Source organism: Spea bombifrons, chromosome 7 (genome assembly GCF_027358695.1).
Source record: "Spea bombifrons isolate aSpeBom1 chromosome 7, aSpeBom1.2.pri, whole genome shotgun sequence".
Classification (NCBI taxonomy): Eukaryota; Metazoa; Chordata; class Amphibia; order Anura; family Pelobatidae; genus Spea; species Spea bombifrons.
Window position 1 is genome coordinate 13937325 of NC_071093.1, and position 22846 is coordinate 13960170.

At 36.5% G+C, this 22846-nt stretch overlaps 1 protein-coding gene across 2 annotated transcripts in view; it reads right to left on the reverse strand.

The window, feature by feature from the left end:
* The window catches only part of ZNF385B (zinc finger protein 385B), a 155808-nt gene that overhangs the window by 63691 nt on the left and 69271 nt on the right, over positions 1 to 22846 (reverse strand). The gene's annotated exons all lie outside the window — the stretch shown is intronic.

Here is a 22846-nt window from a genome sequence, read left to right on the forward strand (position 1 = left end):
TCTATTTAAGTAAAATTCCTACATAAATGTTCCATTATATGTTTATAATTTGAATCACAGTAAACCTTGAAGTAAAATTTTAATATTAGGAATCCAGTTACTCAAATAATTGTTTGTATATGCATCAATAATATGGAAGCCATTGTTCTACCCAGAACCAATGATGACTCATAAAAAAATAGAAAATAATCATTGTTTTATAGATCTTGATAAACAAATAAGCTTCAGGAAACGGAAGAAATACACCCGTTAATACATTGCCTTTTTGGGAGATATAAAAAAAGTTTTCAGTGTATTCATTGTAATTGTGCTTGTATTAATATTCTAGCAGGCGGAATGGAAAGAGCACAGAAGGTGCTATGCAATGAATGGCAACCAATGCTTACTTGGGCTTATAAGCTTACACTTTACGTTCCCTTTTGGGTGTTAAAGCGTTTTATGTGATGTTAAATTTAGACATAATCAGGCCCTTCATTTCTGCACTGTGCCTTTGTGATGCTGGGTGCTAGGAAACCATACCCCGCCGATGAGTCTGAATAAATCATATGTAATTGCTGCATAGCTATAATTACTGGTAGGATTGTGTGTGCAGCTTTATTCCAGAGGGATGACAACCTGCTTTCTAACACTGTAGCTTCAAATACACACTAAATGATGGGAAAGTGTTGTTAAAAATAGAATCGTATTAAAAGAACATGATTTAGATCTCTAGCTGTAGTAATGGTTTATCTTTAGACTTGCAATGTGTTTTCTGAAATGGTTTACTTTGTGTCTTGAAAGAGTCCTTGAAAAATAATAATCAAGGCACTGAGACACAGACATTATGTTTGGCAATTGAAACGGTGACATGCACTAGGTGTGAGTGCTTAACAGTGCAGTTCCACTGCGATCAATAATAGTCGCAATTTGGAGGCCAATAATAAAGAAATACATAGCAATACGCGTACAATTTGACACTAATGTTAGGGTACAAAGCTGGACAAGCTGGATGTATCATATTAAACAGTGTCCGCACACCCAATAGTGAAAAACAAAAAAATCACCTATATATGTGCCCTTATGTAGTCATTCAGAGTAGTCTTGCATTTATAGAGAATGGCTCATGTATAAAGAAAAATAAAACATACAAAACAAAATATAGTGTAATATATCTGAATATATGTAAAATCAACCAATGTAAAGAGAGACCCTTACAATATAAAGGGCATCAACTTGCCCATGTGTAGACCAATAGTAGGACCCCAGGCAAAGCTCAAGGTATCTTACAATATATCCCACAAATGAGTCTTCAGAAGGCAGAAAACGGAAGGTAAGTAAATGTAATTAAACTTTAATATAAGAAATAATATACAATCTTACATCAAAGTGTCTTGTAGATGTTGACAATGTTCACTGACTGTCCAGTATACGTGAGCGCGGCTGCAGACTTTCATGTCCAGTGCTCTTTGTGACCTTCCGTGTGTAAATGTCCTCCTTCTAGTGACGTCAACACGTATGAAGCATACAATACATTTTGCTTTTTGCTTCGTCAGGTACGTGAATTTTGGTTCTGCCTTTACATATTATAAATCCACTGCACACATATGTGAATATACCTTTACTACATTTATAAAGTGCTCCACCTAGCAGTTATTTCAGTAACAGATTAATGACTGCCTCTAGAAGGTGGGAATAATAATACATATATACTGGATGACCAAAAATATGTGGACACCTATATGTTTGTATTGGACATCCCATTTCAAAACCATGGGCATTAATGTAAAGTCAGTCCCCCTTTGTGGCAATAACAACCTCTATATTTCTGGGAAGGCTTTCCACTATATTTTTGGAGTATGATGTTGGACTATAAGGCCTGGCTCACAATTAGCATCCAAAGGTGTTCAATTGGGTTGAGGTCAGGGCTCTGTGCGGTCAACTTCTTCCACAACAAACTCATCCAACCATGTCTTTATGGACCTTGCTTTGTGCACAGGGGCACAGTCATGCTGGAACAGTAAAGGTCCTTCCCCAAACTGTTTCCACAAAGGTGGAAGCATAGAATTGTCCAAAATGTCTTGGCATGCTGAAGCATTAAAGATTCCCCTTTGCTGGAATTAAGGGACCCAACCCCTGAAAAACAGCATCCGCCAAGCCCAGACTGCCAGAGAAGAGTGATCTGTCACCTCACAGAATAGGTTTCCACTGCTGCAGAGTTGAGTAGCGTGCATTTTTACCACTCGATCTGACGCTTGGCATTGTACTTGGTGATGTGAGGCTTGCATGCAGCTGCTCGACCATGGAAACCCATTCGATGAAGCTTTTGCCGTACAGTTTTAGTGCCGATATTAATGCCAGTTGGAAGTTTGGAACTCTTCAGCTATACAATCAGCAGAGCGTTGGTGACTTTTACGCACCATGCGCCTCAGCACTCGGTGACCCCACTCTGTGACTTTAGGTGGTCTTCCATTTTTTTGAATTGTTGCTGTTCCTAAACATTTCCACTTTCCAAAAATTCCACTTATCGTTAACTGTGGAATATCAAGCAGAAATGAAATTTCATGAGGAGCGGAGGTTGTGCACAGACGTCCACCGGCTGCCCCCCACTTGACACCAGGGAGTCTGGAGCACGCAGGACAAGTCTACGGATGCATCGGTAAGTCAAAGGGTGCATATAGGGGGTATATGGCATATCAGGGAGGCAGAGTGGGATATTGGGGGGCAGAGTGGCATATATGGGGGTATAAGGCATATTTGGGGGCAGAGTAGCAAGCTTATAATCAAGCAAATATGATTCATATGTTTACAGAAAGCTAATTTATTATATCGACACAATGTTACTTTTTTAAAGGACAACTTGTCCTTGAGCATCACTCAAATCATGTATGTCTTGCCAAAAGGAAAGGAAACTGTTTTATAATGTTCAGCTTCTAATAACTCTAATATATGTTACTATTGAAGCTGCACAAAGAACCTCTTAAAACTCATCATCTGTGTAGGAGGTGTCAAAAGGGCACGAGTAATTGAATTAACAATGCACAATACTGTCGGCTAGATGACTGAAGTGGCTCTAATGCAGGTTAAATGTCTGCCACTAAGAGTCATTTTATTAAAATGCTTCAACTGCTGTTCTTCTGCTATTTAAAATAATGTTTTGCATGCTGTTACTGTGAAGTAATGTATTTGGCAAAATGCAGTAAAAGTATAATATGTATTTAAAAACCCAAAAGGAAAATGAAACGAGGCATTATCCCGAGTGACACTGAAGCAGTAATAGAGTACATGGTTACAAGTGCAGTGCCCTCTTCTCCTCTTTTTTAAACATATGATAATATACACATTAGTTAATTGGACTTTCCAGCTGTGCTAACTTAATTGCAAAAATGGTTTCTAATGATCAGTCAGCCTTCTAAATTTAAACTTGGATTAGTGAACACAACGTGCCATTGGAACACAGGAGTGATGGTTGCTGATAAAGGGGCCTCTGTTCACCTATATAGATATTCCATTCAAAATCAGCTGTTCCCAGCTACAATAGTCATTTACAATGTTAACAATGTCTACAATGTATTTCTGATCCATTGCATTTTACTTTAATGGACAAAATTAGTTTTTCTTTAATTAACAAAGATGTTTCCAAGTGACCCCAAACATTTAGTAGTGTGATGTATATCCCTCACTTCCCTAAAACACAACACCTAAAATAACTACATGTTGTCTTGTTCTACAAAAACTTCTTCAATAACAATATCCATACTATCTCACTTTTTGACTTGCTTTACAATGTCTATAATGTATCACCCTTTTCATTCAGTTTTCCCTCAAGTCCTTGATTGCCTCTACTTACTTACATGGCCTGTCTATTCCTAAGAAACATTTTTTTAGTCTGTTTAATTTAACCAGGGCTAAAATCTTAAAATAGCCCACTATTACTTATGTTTTATTATGACAACTTGGTGGGGTGTTTTTTAAAAATGCAAAAACACCCTAAGAAAAAATCATGAAAACAAGAACAGATGCACTGTGCCATCCTTTGAACTTCAGTCTGGGCTGTGTTTTCCCCTCTGATCCTATTGATACCTGCCGAAAGCAAGCAGAGGTGATTGCAATAATTCTGTTCTGGCCCAGACATCTGTGATTTCTGCTTTTGAAGAGTCTTTCAGCTCCATTACCTAGGAGCTTCCTCTCTTGGCGGCCCTTCTGTCTCAAGGCAGTGCTTCATCAGGCTCCGGAATCTCTACATGTGATGACTTAGAAGCTGAGAGGAGCACATTGTTAGCCAAGAGTTTCTCGTCCTTAGTCGCAGATACCCTGCAAACTGCAAGGAAGCAGTCTAGCTCTGCCACTCATTGCTGGATCTTGAAGGCAATTTTTGAATGGCCTGTGAGTTGAGCCGTTTCCATAGAATCTCTTTCTTCTTCTTGTTTATTGGATTCCCCCCCGGTCAGGTCAAGATAAAGGTTTTTCTCAGCTCATTGGAGGTCCAGGATTCTCCTATTTCTGCACTGATGGGCGTTAGATGGGCATTGGATGTGGATGCCTTCAGATTTTTAAAGGCAGTCCACAAGATCAGACCTCCTTTCTGCCCTGCATGCCTCCTTGGCATCTTCCTTTGGTCCTCCAGGGCTTCTTCTCCTCTTCCTTTGAGCCACTAGAGGGAGGTTGTCTTTAATAACCCTGAAGACTCTTCTTCTCATGGCAATCGCATCAGCTAGGAGGATCTCCAAAATTCAGTCCTTCTTGTGGAAGAAGCCTTGACTTGTTTTTCAGCAAGACTGGGTAATTCTCAGATCTCTGGTGCACTTTCAACCTAAAGTTGTTTTGGATTTACACAAAAACCAGGAAGTGATTCTGCATACATTCCCTGGATTTGGTTATATGACTCAAGACTTATATTCGCAGGACAGCTGACTGAAAAAAGTCTCATAGACTGATCTGCCAACCGGTTTCTCTAAGGATCATGCTACTGCTTCCTCCACTCTTACCAGCTGGTTGTTTCGGGTATCTCTAAAGCCTCTGACTCCCAAGGTGTTCCTATTCCTTCAGGATTGACAGCTCTTTCTACTAGGGCCTTGTCATCTTCCTGGGCAGCAGTGACATGTGTCCGCTAATTTAATTTAATTTGTAAGGTCTTCGATGCTCGATGTTCGTGCAGTTTTTGTGGTTGTGTGGTTTTATTCTCTCTCTCTGGACCCCCTTGTTTTTTTTACTGCTTGGGTATTTCCCATTTTTTCATCCTGCCATGAATAGCCAGAAAAAGGGAACATTTATTCCACACTTACTGTACTAAGCTCTGACTAAGCATGTTACTTGACTCACTAGCTAGGTGTGCATGGGTCATATCTGTGTTTTCCTGTCTTATCAGCTGAGAGAAGAAGAGCTTCCCATTGATCAAGCTGCCATGGAGTTTAGCCAGGAAAAGAAAATTACAGTAAGTATGGAATAAATGTTACCTTTTTTAGAGTTGTTTTAAAGTGAATTCTGATGAAAAAATATTACTTTTAAAATGCCAAGAAATTGCAACTGAACTGAAAGTAAAATTTTCACATAAAAAGTACAAAATACACATTATTACGTACTGAATCTCTGTATGTTTCTTATGCAAGAGGTTAAAATTGAAATGTAATAAAATGACATTACGCCATAATATGATCACATTGTGTACATTTTTCTTAAATGTATAAATAATATCCAGATCTTGAATTGTTACTGCTCTTCAAGGAAGAGAATGGAAATAACATGCAGCCGTTAAAATGTAATCAGTACAGAAAAGTGCATGAAAATGATATCTAATCTATTTCTTTTATAACTAAACAGAAATGTGTTCTTTTGTGATGAAAGGAAGCTTTCACTTGACTAAAAGCATTTCCATGGTGCTCAGCATCTTGTAATGAAGTGAAGTAAAACGTAACAGACTTCATTTTTTTAAATAACCTGAATAAGTATAACCATAGAATGCATAAATTAGCAGAACAGTGTATCATTGTACAAAAGAGAACATAATCAAGTGCAATCGGGCCTCATAACTGTGAAGAGCTGAATGTAACTATAATCTGTTCTTACACTGTATGTTGCTCCTCATAATCCTTCTTGAGTATGGCCTACTGATATCACAAAAGCCAGTATTTCTGCCATTGAAATGTTAGTTAAAGCGGCTTTATTCTGCTAGTTTGTTTGTTTTTTAACCATTCTGATCTATAAGCTCTGCTTTAACAAACTTAGTGATATCCCCAATGTACTGTGTGGAATGTAGTCTTTAGGGGAGAGACCTACACATCAGGTACAAGAACATAAAGTATAGAGCTTGCACAAACACTTCATACCAACTGTCAAGCACGGTGGTGAAGGGGTGGTGATTTGGGCTTATTTTGCAGGGACAGGACTTGGGAACTTTGCAGTCATTGAGTTGACCACAAGCTCCTCTGTTGCAATGGCCCAGTCAGAGTCCAGACCTCAAACCTATTGAGATGCTGTGGTGGGACCTTAAGAGAGCTGTGCATAAACAAATGCCTGCAAACCTCAATGAACTGAAGCAACATTGTAAAGAGGAGTGGGTCAAAATTCCTCCACAACGATGTGAGACTGATAAAGTCATACAGAAAACTATTACTTTAAGTTATTGCTGCTAAAGGTGATTCTACATGCTATTGAATCATAATGTGCACTTAGTTTTTCACACATGGCTTCTCCATTTTGGCTTTATTTTTGTTGAATAAATAATATGTCATGTGTTGTCCATCTGAGGTTGTTTTACCTAATTTTTAGACCTGCTAAGGAACAGCTAATTAGCATAGGGTGCCTTAATATCTGTTTTTTCCAAACCTCAGTCCTAATTGGTTAAGGATCAGTTACTCTTTGGAAATCTATTGAATGAAAAAAAGTTGTTGAGAGTACATTATAAATGAACTATATTTAGCCAAAGGATATACTAACTTACCTAGCACAGGCCTTGAATTTAAGATAGCAGAAAAGTCTAACCCTGTTATGTGTTTATGCTACAAACTGTTTAATTTCAGGATACAAAATATTACAAATATTTAATACTGAGTAATAAAGCTTGCTTGATAAATAAAACAAAATCAGCTATAAAACGTGTTGGGAAAAAATTCATTTTATTTTCTTCTTATGGGAATGACAAGGTTCTAATTTTAGTTTTATATCCTACATAGGATCCTAAAATAAACCCTGTGAAAAGATGCCTTTGCAATTACTAAAATAGAAATCTCTAGGAACCTAAGTTACTATGCGGTATATCTACGAGCATTGTGTGTAATTGTAACTATGTATCAGATAAATACATATTCTTTACATTCTATTTGAAGAAGTGACCTCTGAGCTTCTGAAGGTTTTTTTTTACTTGGACAATGTACATGCAAAATATAACAGACTATGAATGCATATGGTGGGCAAAAAATAGAATGGAGTATTAATCCAGTTTCAAAAATAATACTTCTAAAGAGTTCATGGCTAAAGAGTGACAGATGTGGAAACAAATATTTTGCATATTACAATATAACTGCCTGAACTGGTTACTTTGTCAACAGTGCTAATAATATAAAAAAGACTGATTTCCATTGTATTTAACTCTTAAGTAAGTGCTCTTAAGCAGAAATGGCCTAAAACTGTTCCAAGGCACATCTTGTTATTTGCAAGGCAGTCCTCACTAGATACTAAAGCCTACGGTGTTAACCAATTTGCTATAGTGCACTGCACTATAGACCTCTTGGCAGCCAAGATGTTATAAGATAATGATGCAATTTTCTCTGATGTATCTAAGGACGAAAATGAGATCTTGTCACAATAACATGAAGGATTAAAAACAAGAAAAAAGTAAGTGTACATTACAGCATTCACAACATACGCAAAATACAGCATATGTCACTGGAATTGAGTTATTATTTCAGACTCAAAATTGGCTGCTTGGTTTACTTTTCCCCATGTCCACAGTAACTGAAAAGGACATGCAACCTAATGCATACCGTATTTTATCTCAGTGCTTCAACATATACGAACTGTGAAATGAGCATCATAAACCGCAAGTTTATACGTCCTGAAAACCACACAACAGAAAAATGACAAGATTTCCATTTAAACGCAGTATTAGATAACAAGGCAGAGTTATTAAATACCTGAACATAGTTATTATGGAAGCCAATGATAAAGAAGGCAGTGACACTTACCAAATATTCCTGGTCAAGCATTAAAATAAAAAAGCATAGATCAAAATATAAAAAAAAAATGTTCAACACAATAATGATTAAGTAACATAGGATGACATGTTAAATAGCCAGCCAAGTTATGTTAAAATTAAGCTTTCCATTTTATACACAAAGAGGTGTCATTCATTAACATACCGAAGTCACAAGTTTTCTGAAAGCTTAGTAATTTGGAATTGAATTCAATTTTAGAAGAAATTGGCACGGTCTGAGGTTGAAGTTGATTACACTGAATTTTTAGAGTGGAAATGACCAAGTTGGTCCGTTAAAACCATCAAGGAGAGCTCAGCCTTGTGAACTTACTGAATAAATCCAGCCAGAAGGGCTAAGCTATGTATAATTTAATAGTTGAAGAGACAGAAGAAATCTCACTGACATAACTATATGTTATAAAGGGCCAGCCAAGTTCCACTTGCAGCAGAAGTTTGTTGGGGTTAGTGAATAAATCCCATAGCCTTTATGTATCAATATGGCATGCTCAAAGCTACTATAACCCCTTATATAATACATCAATGCAGTAATTCTATTTGGCCCCACACATACTTCTTTTCATTGTATAGAAAGTAGTGTACATCAAGTTGCATACAGTATTTTATATAAAAACATTCATACACAAAATGCAAGCTTCATCTATTGCCACTCTCTCTTTAAACAACTCTATTCCTTCTGCCAGTTTTATTATTTATTACATTATATCTGTTACACAGTATATGTCCTTTATGTCACTTGAAAAATAATTACCGGTAATACATGAATAGAGTTATAATTGTGTAAACACTTGGGACCAATGCAGACAAAATACAACCCCTCCTTTAAGTTAAACAGATTATTTTTTTGGTTTATATATATATATATTAGCTTGTTTTCACATGTGTGTAATCTAATGTGAAACTTAATCAATGTTACAGTTTCTACAAATAAACAACCCTTACCTCTCATGCGATTTCTGAAATAAATGGATGGAATAATTAAAATAGCTTTAACATTCTATTGGTTGCTATGGCGATAAGTCCACTTTTCAAACTTTGCACCAGAAACACTTTTACATATTACACATAACAACCCCAGTATAAACAGTTTTAGCAAGCTCCATAACTTTCCTGGACCATCTAGCGAAGTCATTCTCTAAACGCTCATATGCCAACATATCATTAATTGTCCTCAAACTGCCTAGAAGTACATGATATGATACCATAGATATGACTTGTCTGTAGTCAAGGTTAGAGACCATTCAATACATTATGATGTGGCCAATTAGGATCTCCCAAATTAGTTTTAGATGGTGGAGGGATCTATTGACTTTTTATGAGTTTCTTACAAGTTTTCTTTATTTTGATTCAACCATACACAATGTTTTTCAATTCCAGTTGCTTTTCTCTCTTTAGAAAAGAAATACCATTTGTTATTCACGATATACGATATTATTCATTTTCTCATGCAGTCTCAACGCCCAATGGTTACACAAAAAAAATAAATAAAAAAGAATGACATATGCATTATTCATTGGTGGAACCAAAAACCTTCTTAGAGTTGAGAAAAATGCCAATGCTCTTCTGTATATGAAAAGCAGTGATTATTCCTAATTCTGTCTCTGTGTATTCAAAGTCAGATAAATTGGTCTCACAAACCCGTGCCCCCACATAGAATTTCTCAAAGCTCCCTTCGGTATTCAACTTGTTTAAGAAATGTTGCATCAATGATAGGTGAATTGTCGATTTCCATCTCAGCCCAAGTGTCCAGTCCGTCTATTCTATTGCCAAGAATAATCTGCTTGTATTTAAGATTTCTTTGGTTTTAAAATCAGCAAGCTATTCTTTTGTTACTTTTTTTTTGTTGTCATGGAAACAAAAGCTTATACGTCCTCCACAGAAAGAAAAAACTGAGTGGCAGGCATTATTTGAAGAAAAAGGCTTTCAATGTTGCAATCTGAAAATCAGCCATGAAAAACAGAGTGATAAAACATCAGAAAGATCAATATCCCACCAGGAATATGGAAATGTAGCCATAAGGTTGCAATAAATAAAAATAAAAAACCCTTGCAGTTAATTAGGCTTTCTTGAAATGGTCCACAATGCAGAGCTTAAGTCATCATCTGTCAAAAGGTCCTAAGCATCTCTAGACCACACAGTAAATAACTATACTGATTTTGATGCTTTATTTTATTGAGACTCTCACTCACACCCTTTTCTCTAACACTTATTACACCCTCACCTTGCCAAGACCGTTTCCTTCATAGCTGATTTCACATTGGGAGAGCAACTCGATTTTCTTTTGGGGTCATATGACATCCCGTTACATGACCCCACTGCACTCTCACATTGAAGAATTTTCCAGCTCCTGACCAGTCCAGTTCCGGACGTAAAATTGTGGTTATAAGGGCTAGTCATGTGTCTTTACATAACTCTGGTGAAGTAGTGTTTCCGGAGTATGTTCTGACTTGGGCCAAAGATCCACATCAGCACAATTGTGGTGTCTTTCATCAACGTTAATATCTTTTATTCGACCACTCGTCAAGCTTTCAGGACCTCAGAGGTCTCTTCTTTTTTCTATGTTCGCCCAACAAAAAGGTATTCATTTGTTTGACTATGATATCATAACATTCAGATTTTCCTCTCATATTTATTAGCCCCTGGACCATATACTGGTTGAAATACTTCTCCCCCCAGAGAGAAAAAGAAATTTTTTTACGACCAACGAGTAAGATTGTATTTATTTAGTTATTTTTTGTTTTTCCATCATTGTAATTTGTTATATGTTTTTTTGCTGTATTGTACTTGTCGTTATCTGTTAAATCTGTCGACGCTTTATAAATAAAGTATAATAATAATAAATAATAATAATAATAATTACAGAAAAACATTCTCAAAAACAGCAAAAGTGATTTGATTCAAAGCTTTATTTAAAATTGTATGGGATTTAATAGACAAAGCTTCACAGAGTCATAGTATGAACCGCTTAACAGCTCATAGATTACGATTTAAGCATTTGTAAGATAATATATTTTGTATTTTTACCTAATTTACAGTCTAAGTTAAGTATAAATGACTTCTTGTTTCAGTAGTGTTAACGCTAGACTAATCAGGGCTGCTATTTTGACAAGCTATTTAAAACACCATTCCACAGGTTCTATTTATATACTTTCGAATGCATAACATGGTAAAAAAAAATAGGTTTGAGAAATGTCAGACAGCTCCTAAATGCAGAAGTGTTGAAACTTTAACCCATCCTGAACCGGAGTGTTGTCACTTGTCAGTAGTTTATAGCCCTATTTTCCAGACCATCCCGTCTAAATGACAATTTAATGTCTCTAGTAAAAACGTCAGCTATAATCATTTTCTTCTAGAGAAATGTTTTGCTTTGATGAAGGAATCTGTGTAATAAATTTGTGTTTTTCATCTTTAGATGACTTGTGGGCTTTTTTTTTTAAAGGTTGTGAAGAGGAGATATCATTTAGGGCAGGAATACTAAAAGGTTATTCAAATTGACAATGACCGAATGAGCCAAATTTAAATTCCTTTAACAGACACTTCATTATTTAAGGGTTTAGAAAGTAGATTTGTTATAGCTTCACATGAAAACAGTGAAAAAATAGTAAATATATTTTAGTAAATATCTGTTGATGAGATGAAAACCACTAATGATGCATGAAATTAAAAGCCTTGTAGTGGGAAAATTATACTTATTGTAGTAATATCTTTGCTGATTACATTGGTTCTTTCAAGACATAAAAAAAAGATTACCCAGGTATCACATACATTATCAAACTGATCAACATATTGGATTCTTGGTGGAAAGTCTGATTTTAAAAAAAATGTATACAACATACAATAAACACACACGCCAGATTGTCCATTTATGGTTGTAATTCATATGGAGAATAGGTTCTTATAGATTTGGTTGATCAAGGACAGTACTCTAGCTATTTGTACACTACAAGTCCCATTATCTTTGAAAGACTGTGGATTAAAATGTAGGATAATGGTTAAGTGAACGCACCTAGTTTTGTTTGTATAGTGTTTTTTTTACACCTTAAAATGCATCCTTTCATGTAGCCATGTTAATTTTGTAGTAAGATCTTGCATAATATTTCAAAGGGAAAAAAAAAGAATGTGTCTTTTGTGCACATGCACCAAAAAAGTAAGTTAAATGAAAAATAAAATTAATTATAGCTTCAAGGGTTAAAAAATACATAGTATACTATACATATATTTTCCATGTGTTGGGAGGCTGCTTTAATAGAGGTATCCTTGGATGCCTCCATGGAGGTGAAACAACACTTCCACTGTGCTGAATTTAACACTCATTATATCTAAATACAACTTTAGAAACATCATTCCTTCCGCTGCTTAATGCACAAACCTGTCAGAGAGATAATTCATTTATAGACCACGGAGCAAGCTGACCTTATATATGGTTACCGGATGCTATATTCAATTAGAAAATTCAATTAATGTATTGTTCAAATGAAACAGTGCCTTTAATTAATATGATCAGCATGAATAAAGATTATAGCAGTTATTCATAGCTGATTGCAATTAACATATATGCCCTGAGTAAATGAATAGATTTTGAATGTCACAAAGATTAAATGTTAGAGGGTTGCTTAGAAGACAGCGAGACGGGTAGGAAGATGACTGATAAATAGATCAACAGACAGACAATGGATATTCTAAAATATCAAAAACTAAAAAAGTGAGTCATATTCTCAATAAATGCAGCTGAACATATACATGCCAGTTTAGCCATATACAAACAATTATCCCAGTGAGTATATGCTAATGTTGAATATATCATGAGTGGCAGGCATTTAGTGTAAGCAGCTGTGTGACTGATTACCTGCTTATATTATGTGTCCAAATTTTGATCATGTGTGATTTACTTATCCATCATATTTATGTGCACAGTGGTGCGGATAAATGTTTTTATCTAAATGAAGCAAGTAGCTTCACAAAAAGTAAAGAAACTATCATGTCTGCTTTATCGCAACAGATGAAAGTAAACCTCAAAACGTACATCATGTTTTATAGGGGACAGATAAGAATGCAATCAAACCTTTTAATTTCATAATTATTTTTATTGTTTCAAATGTAGGACAAATGAGAGAGAAAAACCTATCAATTCGACATAACCTTCCAACTTTGTCAACTATGATAAGTCCCTTTATCATGCGTGGCTTTTGGTTTGACACAAAGAACAATTTGCACTTCAGCATTATTGATGTGGGTGAAGGTTTTGTGAATTAACACCACAAGGCAATGGAGAGAGATAAATACAATTTTGTATTTTGCAAATGGGCAATTCTGCACAATCCCCCCCAAATGCATTTGCCCCATTCCCCACTCCCCAGCTAAATGCCTACAGGAGATGCACTCAGCTGAATGTATCTCTCTGCAGGTGATACCGTGTTTCCCCGATAGTAAGACACCCCCGATTGTAAGACGTATCGGGAGTTTCAGAGGGGTCGGCTAATATAAGCCGTACCCCGAAAGTAAGACATATGTCTTACTTTCGGGGAAACACGGGGGATTTGCCTACGGCCTACGGCCGCATTAACGCAGGGCATAAGGGGCGCCTGCCCCTTAGGCCCGCCGCACCTGCGACCGGGTCCGCCACTCTAAGGGGCCGGGAAGTCCCCACCAAGGCCGGCCTTACGTGTCTGCGGCCGCACAGGATTTAAATTAAAACATCGGGGCGTTTTTTTAACTTTATTTAACATCCTCCATGTTAAATAAAGTTAAAAAAAACTTTATTTAACATGGAGGATGTTAAATAAAGTTTTTTTAACTTTATTTAACATGGAGGATGTTAAATAAAGTTGAAAAAAACCCCCGATGTTTTTATTTAAACCCTGTGCGGCCGCAGACCCCTAAGGCCGGCCCCTTAGAGCAGGGCCGACCTTTGGGGTGTGCGACCGCACAGGGCGCCACACTCCAGGGGGTGCCAACCTGCGGCACCCGGCACCCCTCCAGAGACGGACAGTAATGTCCGCCGCTGGAGGAGCAGGCTCGCAAGGGAGCGGTATCGGAGGTCTTTAACAGACCTCCGGCTCCCTTGAGTGATTTTAAGCCGGGTTCAACCCGGCTTAAGATCACTCAAGGGAGCCGGAGGTCTGTTAATGACCTCCGATACCGCTCCCTTGTGATCCCCGCGGCAACAGCTGTTGTGCGCCGGGGTTTCTTGTCAGATCCCGGCGCACAACACTGAAGCCACGCCCACCGCTGTCCGTGCCCTCTGACCCGGAAGGAGACAAGAACTGAAGAAGAGGAGCGAAGAGGAGGAAAAGAAGCTGAAAGAAGAAAGGAAAGGTAGGAAAGCATTAAGTGAGAGTGGATTGGTGTATATGTGTGTGGATTAGTGTATATGTGTGTGGATTTGTGTATACGTGTGGATTGGTGTATATTGGACAATTTTTTCCCAATATAAGACATACCCCGAAAGTAAGACATAGTGGGGCTTTTAGGGATAAAAAGAAAGTAAGACACTGTCTTACTTTCGGGGAAACACGGTATACTCACTTCAAGTCAGCTCCAGCACAACTCTGCATTCTGGAGTCTGTTTGGATCCCAGAGCACACATGTAAAGTCAATCTGAGCACTTTCCTTCTACCTTCCACTGTACTGCCACTGATTGGCTGCTTCAGCTGCCAATCAGTAGCAAGAAATTTCAGATGGCTTCAAATTCTGTCAGGTAAGGCCATAAACCCACGCTTTACTCTTAAAGTATTAAAAGTTTCAAAGTCTTCATCCTATACACAAGGATATATAAGAGGCAATTTGTCATTCACCTATGCAATAGCATTATTGGATGTAACAGTGAAACAGAATTCAAGTGGGGATTAATCAAGAAGAAGACAGTTTTGTTCGTAAACATTTACCTCCTGGGGAAGAAATAAAAATGTTACTAGATGCCGACAAGGGCGTAAATCTATGTCAAGGCGAACCACTGTGTTTCTGCTAAAAACCGTAATGGAATCACTGTGTTTCTGCTAAAAACCGGAATGGAATCACTGTGTTTCTGCTAAAAACCGGAATGGAATCACTGTGTTTCTGCTGAAATCCGGAAAGCAACCACTGTGCTTCTGGATCTAGAAAGGAAATGCCAAATTATTTTTAGCAATTTTAATTAATCTGCAATTGTCTAGAGACTGCCATTGTTTTAGTCTTGATGTGACTAAAATCTGTTAAGCTTTGTAAAAACAAGTGCTCATATACATGTCTTGGGAACAGTCCATGTTTTTTCCTATGGATGTGGGCATTTAGCTCTTTGATGTGGGCCTGAAGCCCAAAGGAGTAACTGCATATATTAATGAAATAACATCAAAGGGGGAAGAACATATAATGCTTCAAATATATAAAATTGATACATTTGTAGCAAGTAGTTCAACTGAACCCCTTTTGGATGTGCTTCTGCTAATTGAGAACTGGAATTAAACCAGACATGTTACAATGAGACTTTTGTTTTACAACAATCTAAGCACAGTTTAGATATAAGAAAATGAAAACAATAACCTACATGCGTGTATAGCTTATTAAACATTTAATTGACTTAATTTGCAATTAAAAGGGTTAAACTGTCTCTGTTATACTAGATTGTAACATCTCTGCATACATGCTAGGAAAATGTGTCAATTTTCTCTGGTGCCTTCACCAGAGTCTAAAGAGTTCTAGACGAAGTACTTGATTATCTAAAAAAATATATATCAATTTTAGACACACCAATAACTATCGCTCAAGAGTTGTGATTTTGCTTTCAATGTAGCAATTTATCAGAGATGGCAGTCTAGAATTTTAAACTCCATATTTGAGTTTAGGCAAAGTAGAACTGCAATCCATGCCCTTGTAACCACAGTTCACACCAATTCAGTTTCAGATGACTCGGTGGAAATGTAAAAATATCTAAATCATTTTATAAGAATGTCTAAAAATATATGTATCAATGAAATTGCTTTATAAGCTTATTGTTAACAGCAAAACAGACTTATTGACAAAATTATTGTTAAAAGCTATAGCGCTAAAACTACTTAAAATGTATAATTATAAATTACAGAGTACCAATGCTTGATTATATTAGCCAATAATAACAACACTTAAAAGGGCCTTTCTAATATCTGACACAAGTACCATAAGAAACAGAAGCTGTGTAATTATAACAATAATTGCAGTGTGTAAGAGTGCTAATAGAGGAGCAAAAGGTGAGTGCAATTCCTTATTGTAAATATATATTCCTGTTGCACTTACAGGAGATGCAAGAGACAATCGTTTTAAGTCAACATAAAAGTGGGAAAACTGTGTAAACACAGTAGAAATATACATAATGGACACCAGTCAATACTGCATAGATCAAAACGTTTTTTAACCCCTTAAGGACAATGGGCGGTCCCTAAACCCATGGAAAACAATGCATTTTGAGCCCGTACAAGTATGGGCTTTGTAATTAAGGGGTTAAGGATAGTAGGACAAAATAAGAGCAACGGCTTTTGAAAAAACAGATGATCAAGGCAAATCTTTGTTATTCAGGTATGTCCAAGACATATTATATATTTTATAATCTTTATTTAGCGAGTTAAGCTCCCCCTTGATTGTATGTTAGAAAATGTCCTAAAAAAGTGGACATATAAGTTTCTTTCATCACTTTCACTGGTATTTATGTACATTGCCAGTATGTATTCGGTCTTACGCTACAAGCACAATTAGTGATGTTTATTTCTACTTCTAACAATTATCTGTCAGACTATCCATCTCACATCCCAATGGCCTCCACGCACTCAGAGCACTGATAAAAGAAGTCATTTAAAAAACATATGTTTTCAGTTTTTTGTTGATCCGTCACAGGTTACTCTAAAGGGGTTGGACAATACAATTTTGGGTTGGACTTGTCTAATATATTGAATGAGGAGTGTTCTACTGTAACATGCGAGGAGAACATCCTGTTCCCTTTTCCAAAAGCCTACATTTCACAGATCTACACTATAAATAAACCCTGCGTAATGATGTTCACAGATTAAAATAAGCAATATTTAAAATGTAATCTATTAATACTATGGTGGAATGTAACTTAACTTCCTTTTCTCAATAACTGCACCCCCTATTAAATTATCTCTTCTCTGTTAAGCTGCGGATTGCTGTTAACTGGGAAAGAAGAAAATGGAAAGAACTTCAAGAAACAGCTTTATCACAGCAAATTTAGTAGATAACCTTGACATTATGTCCCCAATTCTAGCTTTGAAGAGGAGAAGCTTTAACCTGTTCATGACCTGTATATTTTAATGTCTTATAGAGTGTGGTCTGGATGACCATGAGGATGTAATACATGTCATGGTTGTTGCACTGGTGTTTCTCCAGCAATACACAAAAGACAGATAAAGTACAACAATGCTTCGCACAAGTGTCTGTCACACCTTAATAACAGAGAATGTCTGAACTTCAATTCGGGTATTCTGCGCCGGTGGTGTCAGTGCTGACACTGCCAGGAACGAGAGTTCCCAGGTCTGTCAAGGAATAATTGAAAAACTTTTTTTTTCCTGTTTTTGTGATATCTAAATGATGGACTGTGCGTAAAAATAGGATAAATTGTGTGGGTACATGAAATATAGAAAAAGAGGAAACCCAACTGAAAAAAGATATGATAAAAAGGCAGGAATAGTCTGGTCACTAAGGGGTTAAACTAAATATCTCATTTTCACATTGCACCGATGGATAAACAAAAATCACAAGCTATAGGTAGTTTTAATAAATGAATTTGGTTTTGCTCAGAGTTGGGACAGTGATGGCTCGCGATAGGTGTTGCCAGCTCCCCCTTACGAAAAAATTACTGCAGTTTTTCTGAAGTAATACTGCAGTTTTTTGGACATGAAAAAACTGCAATACTGCACTTTTACTGCAGTTTTACTGCATTTGTACTTCACTGTACTGCAGTTTTACTGCAGTTATTTTTGTACGGAAGTACAAATGCCATAAAGCTGCAGTATATTGAAGTACAACTGTAGGTTTGCAATATAAAAAAAAAGTGCGGCAAATGTGCAGTAAAACTGCAGTACAGTGAAGTACAAATGCAGTAAAACTGCAGTAAATGTGCAGTATTGCAGTTTTTTCATGTCCAAAAAACTGCAGTATTACTTCAGAAAAACTGCCAGTTTAAGCTATTTACAGACTAATTTGCATCGTTGAGGTATCGAAGGCAATTACTAAACATCATATGAACTAGCAAATACATATTTAAAATGTAATGACTCATTTAGGCTTTCTTCCATACAATTCATTGTCGGTATTTATTCCCTCATCACTGACAACAAATGACCATTATCTCTGACATCAGCTGATTACAAAGAAAAACCATCTCCGGTTTGCATTATGGAGAATATTGGTAAAATAAATAGACACTCGCAGAGGTCAATAAGTTCACGAAATGTTTTAAAATATTGTATCTCATTCTGTTTCCAACATTCAGCTAAAAGCACCATAATTAAATGTGCCCTGAGGACGAGACTTGTCATTTTATATATAGGGTCATTAAATGAGATTTGTATTCCACTGTACTGACATTTACTATCAAATAACCCTTTTATTGTTAAAAGTAAATATGTTTTGGATTTTTTTTAAGGTTTTCAAATATCATAATAATTATAATGACGCCCATTTGTGATAAAATAATTATATCTGGTGCTGCTATAAACATTCCAAACATATGTCATAAAAAAGTTAACTGCAACAATGTGTTAATCTTTTAAGGCTTAATCAATAGTAGCACATCCACATTTAATTTGTCTATAAAACCAATTGAAATATTACTTAATTTACCCAAATAACCTGCGGTTAACGTAAATGGACCTTGGGCTTCAAAAGACAGCAGAGATCAGGTTAACTATGGTTAACAGATGTGTGCACGGCAAGCAGAATCGTTTTTCATTTAAATTTTTTAGCATTTATTTTTGGCCAATGTATTTTGCTTCTTGGCCTTTTGGTTTGGACAAAATTTTGAGGGTTTTTTTTCGTTAAAAAAATGTGGTGCAATATTTTCAATGGGCTCCCATTTCAACAACATTCGGCAGCGTTGGAGGAAGGATGGTGATCGTACACCAGCAACAGTAGGCTAATGGGCAGGCACTGGCAGATAGACACATCCAGGCACATGGTACGGGCGTTAAAGTCCCCCAGAATTGGACCAATTTTTATGAATTCCTCCTTTAGAGGTTGTGCATCAACAGCACTAAACCTAACTTGGTTTAATTATTAAGTGCTGGGTAACATAATGTGGGCAGATTCACTTTTACAAAAGGGGTAGAAAATCAGGTTTAACGAGGGGATTATGAGGAACCCATTTTTAATGTATTTATTTTTTTGCACTCCTTATTTTACTGTAGGGCGGCATTAGGCTAACTTAGTCATGTCATTCATAACACCATAGAAACAATCAAGATGCAAACTGTGATTGTGTACAAGAGAATCAACAGCATTGAGCACATCTTATAAGAGGCAAGCTATCAAGTTTCATTGAGCAGGTTCCAGAAACAACTCTGGTAGTCAGCTTTCTTGAAATCAGTTTTATCTTGGGTCAGCCATATATACAGGCTTTCCCCTTTGGATTAACAGACCTCAGTACAGTTAAATCAAGTTTCACCTGCATTTCCTCTTGAACACTGATGACAATTAACTTTACAATGAATCAGCTTCTATAATACAGGCCAGTAATAAGGTGTCGCTGTTCCGTTCAGCTTGGTTTTTCTGCGGGAGGAGTCAGAACCCAAGAAGAACACTCTTTGATTTCTACAAGATTAGGAAGCATAATAAAGTAGGAACATCAGCTCCTGGATCCGTCTGTTTTTCAATCTAATTATTCAGTTTACTGAGACTGACAAAAAGGATCAGGGGCTCAGTGTCACTTATCTTGTCTTGCCACTTGTTGAAGGAATAAGTAGGTTAATTAGATACCTGATAAATATCTGGCCCATTAAAACAGATTGCAAATAACACGTGCTTCTATTTCTGACTTTATTTCCTATCTACAGCAACTCCAAAATGCCATGTTTTCTTAACAGCAAGATGAAATTAATAAACAATGGTTCGGTTCCATCAACCAGACCAGACCAGAGCACTGAGTAGTGGGTAAGCACATTGTGCTTGCACAGGCACTGGGCAAGCATAATGTGGTTGCACAGGCACTGGGGACACAGCTCTACACACTCCCAGTGGTTTCCCACATTGCATCTGGTTTCTTAAATACTAGACACTGAAAGGGTCATCAAGGACAGAATTATATGGGTTATTTTTTTTTTTTAAATAAACAAGCTTTAATATAGTTTTACAAAAACAGCTTTTTAATTAGACTACACTAAGAAATGATTAGAAATCATTAACACATTATTTATTTCAAAACCTAAGAATGTCCAATATGTACCACATAAGGTTGTGGAAAAGTATATAAACCAAGAAGCTCATGTTCTCATAGCTGTCTCGAAAAGTAAAATTCTACATTAATTACTAGATTAATTTATTCTAGAAATTAAATAGGCACCAGAATTACAGGGCTCAAATCTGAAACTCTTATTATTATTATTATTATTATTATTATTATTATTATGGCAGTAATAATAATATTATTAATATAATTATGAATTTAAGTCAGTGTGAATTAAATTATCATAATGTAATGAATTAAAACATTCTGAATAAGGCAGTACTTGCTTAATATATGTATGTATCGTAAATAGTCTATGTGTTTGAAGACGGAAATTATGTTTACTAAATACCTCCATGGCAGTGAACACAACAACCCACTCACCAAGTGCCGTCCAACTCAGTGACTTGTTTTATAGAAATAAAAATGCAAAGAGAAATGCAGTGTTGTCTGAAGCTAACATCTTGAGAAACACCAAGCGTATAGAACCAGATTATTGATAGTTAGGGATGTAGCAAGGAACACTAACTAAATAAATTGAAATGGATACTATAAACAAAGCAATACATTGATATAACTTACAAACACTCCAAAGCACATAAAACTTTCAAGAAAATGAAAACTTTCACAAAAATATTTTAATGCCTACTTGAAGTAAATAATAAAAAAAGTGATCAATGCCATTCTTTCACAGGTAGCGATCATTACCAATCCAATGCTCAGGAAACAGAAAAAAACAATATATTAGGTCATGTATAAAAAGGAGGTCTGGTGCAAGAGGACAAAAGTGGTGCCATCACAATAGCATCCAATGGAACACTCCTGCTGACTGCTTTACCTTTACTACCAGAATTGTTCCTTTTACATCAAACATATTGAATTTGCTCTGATCAGACCTATGTCAATTACAATGCTTACTTTAAAGTAAATCTAAACAGCCTAATGGTTTGATTCTCAGAAAGCCAAGAGTGGCCCTAGGGTTTCTAGCAGCCTAAAGAGGCAAGCGGCACACTTAAGCATGACCAGCTCTGTGTCTTTCCGTATTTTGTACTAATAATAAAAGAGATTTATACCTTCTTCACTGTCTGACGGATGGTCTGGACCCGACCTTGGAGTTTGCCGAGCACATCCGCTATGGATTTTACACCTGGTCTGGATAAGCCTGGTGTTTTTTTTCTAGCACCCACCACAAACCATATCTCCAGCCTGTATGCAGTTACTCGCTATTGTAGGGGAAGGCACGGTACCAGCACCTTCTCCCTGGACTGGCACCCTAGGCATCTGTCTAACCACATTGGGTTATGCAGAAACCTCCATCACCCATAAATTCAAATAATAGCAGTTTCCCTCTGATCAGAATTTGAATAAAAAATACTGCTTGATTACTTATCAGTTGCCACCTGACATTCTCTCTCTTTCAGGAGCATGGGACATCTGCACACGCGTGTCTCTACGTAAATACTGGGAGGGCATGTTAATGTGCTGTGGGTTCCAAGAGCTCAATTTGAGTTTTAGATCATTGAACAGCCTTTGCTTAATTTTCAGTTATTTATTTATATTGATATATTTATATATTAGAATGATGCCTTAGACAGGATTTATACAGTCGAATGTCTCCACATGATTGTTATGAAATGGTGTGACTATATTTTCAAAGGTATTGTTTGGTAACATTTAGAACAGAAGAGCAAAGTGACAATTTGAATACTAATTTAAAGATGAAATGTTTACTTGAACAGTTGTAACTTCTACTATCTAATACATAATACATACAAAAATTCACGAGTATTATAATTTGGTTTATAATCATACATGCAAACTAACTCTACATAAACTTGTATATAATGAAGACAAATATCTATATGATTTCCACGTTAAAATACTGAAAAAAATATAAATAAAAGATAATAAAAGACAGTCAATAAAGACATGAGAACTGGATGAACAAACAGGTGCTGGTAGCGCATGCTGACTATGCTGCAGAGGGTTACCTTTTTGTGCTGCCTGCATGTCACAGGCAATCCAATAATTGTATTCTTTCAGCTTGGAGAACATGAGTGACAACTCTGAAGGACTGTCTTCTCTGCAGAGTGAAAGCATGAAGTTCAGTGCTTGAGGGTCTCTAGCTGCCCTCATAAGTTGTTTCTTAACTTAGACGAAATGGATGCATGCTATGACATCACATGGATTAGACGTAGGCATGTTTCTAGGTTTAGGCACGCTGTGTGCTCAATCAGTCACCAACTCTTAATGCCACC